The sequence below is a fragment of the Callorhinus ursinus genome, unplaced genomic scaffold (genome assembly GCF_003265705.2).
Source record: "Callorhinus ursinus isolate GAN/ISIS: 27379988/994484 unplaced genomic scaffold, GSC_fseal_2.0 scaffold14, whole genome shotgun sequence".
Classification (NCBI taxonomy): Eukaryota; Metazoa; Chordata; class Mammalia; order Carnivora; family Otariidae; genus Callorhinus; species Callorhinus ursinus.
Window position 1 is genome coordinate 34770335 of NW_027397076.1, and position 4505 is coordinate 34774839.

Below are 4505 nucleotides of genomic sequence, written 5' to 3' on the forward strand. Positions count from 1 at the left end.
TATAACCTTAATCTAATTATAAGAAAAGATCAGACATACAACTTGATGACAACCCTGGAAGTGTCCTGAACTTATCAATCTACATAATTCCAGAAGTGGGATTGAGTGAGATGGTATTAACTGAGTGAATGGTGGAAATTTTTCCAGCTGGGCCTTTTTACTACACTGTGGTTCTGACTGGATTATGACTTTTAACATATAATCACAGAAAATATTATGGTCCTTTTCCTCCAAGAAGTAACTCAATTGGGGTGACTGGCTGGCTTAGTCAGTAGAGCACATAGCTCTTGATCTTGGGACTGTGAGCTTGAGTTCACATATAAGTTTGAGTTCATATAAAAAGATACCATGTTCGGTGTAGAGATTATAAGGAGTAACTCAAAATGAAAAAGAAACACTAAACCATAAAATATATAATTTATATGCTGAAAATAAAATATCTTCTTTCTAGGAAACAAAATAGTGATTTGGAACATATTCCTTCGTTTCTTCCTTTAGCTTGTCTCTCAATGTTGGTTTCTATACAGTAAATGCAATAACCACTTCTAGTTTTGAAGAAGTGGCCTTGTGTAGGAGATGAAACTTTTTGTTCCAGCCCTGACCCAGCTCTTGGTTACCTCTCAATCTTCTGTGCTTGTCCAAGTATCCTATTATATTTTTAATAGTTCCCAGTAGTTGAGGATGTTCTAAGAATTGTCAGTGTATGAAGGAAAGGACCTCAGCATCTACATTTAGGCTGACTGGAAGCCAGACCCTCAGACAGCAGCTTTTAAAATTATGTAAATATATACAGTCCTGAGGGGCCACAAGTATAAACCCCACTGGCCCCAGAATCAGGTGATCTGGAAGTATCCTTTGGGTGGCAATCACAAAACTCAGGACTTCAGATGACTGTATAAACTTGTTTCTGGGAGATACTGGCAAGCTAGAGGAAGGCAGAGGACAAGTGCCAAGATAGCATCCACAGCCTACATTCCTTGAGAGCAGCTGTGTAGGCCACTAAATGTGTGCCAAACCTGAAGCCTGATCTTCAGTTCAAAGCTCCAGGACAAGCAAAGTGGCCTCCTTCACAGAAAGACTGGGGAATGTGCCTCAATCTGCTGTCTGTGCCATGCCTTTGAAGTGGTAGCCTGCCAAGAACTGTCCATCTATTGCTACAATCCTGGGCAACACAAGGGTGCAAACCCCTCTGTTCACCAAAACCAGGCGATCAAAGGGGCATCCCTTGGGCATCAGCTGCAAAAACCAGGCACCAGATGCGTGTAAAGCTTCCCCCAAAGAGACTGACACTTTGGAGCATGACAAAGGGTGAGCATAAAGATTGTGCATGCCCACTGAGGTCTTTGGAAAGATTATAGTAATTTACCTGATAAAGAGTTCAAAGTAATGGTCATAAAGCTGTTTGCTGAGTTGGGGAGAAGAATGGATGAACACAATAACTTCAACAAAAAGATGAAAAATATAAGAAGGTAGCAAATGGAAGTGACGGAACTGAAGAATACAACAACTAAACTTAAAAAAAAAATACACTAGAGGGGTTCAACAGCAGACTAAATAAAGTAGGAGAAAGGCACAATCAACCTGAAGACAGGGCAGTGGAACTCAATCAGAGCAGTAAAAAATTAAAAGAATGAAAAAATGAAGATAGTTTAAGGGACTTGTGGGACAACACTGAACAGATTAAAAGTCGCATTATAGGGCTCCCGGAAAGAGAGAGAGAAGGGGCAGGAGTCTCATTCAAAGAGATAATGGCTGAAAACTTCCCTAACTTGGGAAAGGAAGCAGATATCCAGATCCAGGAAGCCCAGAGATTTCTAAATAAGATGAACTCAGGGGCTCCTGGGCATCTCAGTCAGTTAAGCATCCAACTCTTGATTTTGGCTCAAGTCATGATCTCAGCTCAGGGTCATGAGATTGAGTCCCACATCAGGCTCTATGCTGGGCATGGAGCCTGCCTAAGATTCTTCCTCTGAAACACCCCTGCCCACTCCAGCATGTGCACTCTCTCTCTCGTCCTTAAAAAAAAAAAAAAAAGATGAACTCAAAGAGAGCCACAGTAAGACACATTACAGATCTTCCTCAACTTATGATAGGGTTACATCCTAATAAACTCATTGTAAATTCAAAATATTGTAAGCCAAAAATGCATATAATGCACCTAACCTACCAACATCATAGTTTAAACTAGCCTACCTTATGTGCTCAGAACACTTACATTAGTCTACAGTTGGGCAAAATCATCTAACACAAAACCTATTTTATAATAAAATGTTGAATATCTCAGGTAACTTACTTAATACTGTACTAAAAATGAAGAACAAAATGGTTGCATGGGTACAGAATGCTGTATCAGTTCTTTATCCCTGCAATTGCATGACTGACTGAGAGCTACAGTTCACTGTCACAGCCCAGCATCATGAGAGAGTATTGTATTGCATTATCACTAGCCTGGGAAAAGATCAAGACTCAAAATTTGAAGTACAGATTCACAACATTGTAAATGCATATTGCGTATTCAATAGAAATGTGTATTGCTTTCACACCATTGTAAGTTGAACCATTGTAAGCCAAGACCATCTATATAATTAAAGTGTCTAAAGTTAAAGACAGGGGAAGAATATTAAAGGCCGCAAGAGAAAAACAACTTACGGGTACCCATATCCGTACCATATCATATCATACCACACCCAAAAATCAACAGATTTTTCAGCACAAACTTTGCTGAAAAGGCCACAGGGGAATGACACAATATATTCAAAGTGCTGAAAGAAAAAAAGAAAACTTACAAGCAATAAAATTCTACCCAGAAGCGGCGGGGGAAATGGCGGACGGGAAGGCGGGAGAGGAGAAGGCTGAGAAACCGTAGTGAGCTGGAGCCGCCAGAGTAATGGAGGGGAAAGTTCCAGTCGCAGCGCTGAGAAGCGATCAGCTGGAGAAGAAGCTGCAGACCTCCCAACAAAGCCTACAAAGATCTCCACGTTTGGATTTACCATAGGTAGACGACAAAGAAAGCCTCAGCCATATCCATCAAACTTGGATCAAGTAAGCCTAAAGAAACTGTTCCAACGCTTGCTCCAAAAACCCTTTCAGTAGCAGCAGCTTTTAATGAAGATGAAGATAGTGAGCCAGAGGAGATGCCTCCAGAAGCAAAGATGAGGATGAAGAATATTGGAAGGGATACACCAACATCAGCAGGACCAAACTCCTTCAATAAAGGAAAGCATGGTTTTTCTGATAACCAGAAGCTATGGGAGTGAAATATAAAATCTTATCTTGGAAATGTCCATGACCAAGACAATTAAATGATGTGTTTTGAAATTGGGGTGTGGGGTGAGTGTAAAGTTAAAAGGAACAGTTTCCTTTTTTAAAGAATGGTATAAGACTATCTTTGGAGCTGCCTTTTTTTTTTTTAAGATTGAGTGGTACACTAATAAATGAGAGTTTGAAATTAAAAACAAACAAAAAAACTCTACCCAGAAAAGTTATCATGCAGAATTGAAGGAGAGATAAAGAGTTTTCTGGGTAAACAAAAGCTAAAAGAGTTTATCACCACTATATTAGTCTTACAAGAAATGTTAAAGGGATCTCTTTAAGCTGAAAAGAAAAGGTGCTAATTAGTAACAAGAACACTTATGAAAGAAGAAATCCCACTGGAAAAGTAAACATATAATAAAGGTACTGGATTAATTACTTATAAAGCTAGTCTAAAGGTTGTAAGACAAAAGTAATAAAAATAACTATGATCAAAATAACTAGTTAAGGGATACACAAAATAAAAAGATGTAAAGTGTTAAATCAAAAACATAAAACATGCATGTATGTGTGGAGAATAAAAATGTTGAGCTTTAGAAAAAGTTCAAATTTAAGTTATTATCAACTCAAAATAGACTGTTTTAAGTTGTTATAGTAACCTCATAGTAACCACAAAGCAAAAATCTATAGGAAATACACAAAAGAGAAAGAGAAAGAAATATGAGCATACCACTAAAGAAGGTCATCAATTTACAAAGGAAGATAGCAAGAGAAAAAGGAAACAGAGAGGAACAAAAACAATTGAGAGAATGGCGATAAGCACATATCTATTGATAATAACTTAAATGTAAGTGGATTAAATTCTCCAATCAAAAGACATAGAGTGGCTGATAATAATACCCATTTATATGCAGCCTACAAGGACACACTTTAAATATAAAGACACAAACAGACTGAAAGTAAAGGGATGGAAAAAGATACTTCATGCAAATGGAAACCAAAAGAAAGCTGAGTAGCTACATTTATTTTAGACAAGATAGACATTAAAACAAAGACTGTAATAAGAGACAAAGAAGGGCATTATATAATGATAGAAGACTGAATCCAACAAGAATATATGAGTTGTAAATATTTATGTATCCAACATAAAAGCACCTAAATATATAAAGCAAATATTAACAGACCTGAAGGAGAAATAGACAGGGCTACGATAATAGTAGGGCACTTTAATACCCTACTTGAATCAATACATA

General features: G+C 37.8%; 1 pseudogene; it reads left to right on the plus strand.

The window, feature by feature from the left end:
- The first annotated feature begins 2821 nt into the window (after window positions 1-2821).
- LOC112832679 (PEST proteolytic signal-containing nuclear protein pseudogene) lies at window positions 2822-3393 on the plus strand (annotated as a pseudogene).
- The last annotated feature ends 1112 nt before the right edge of the window (window positions 3394-4505 follow it).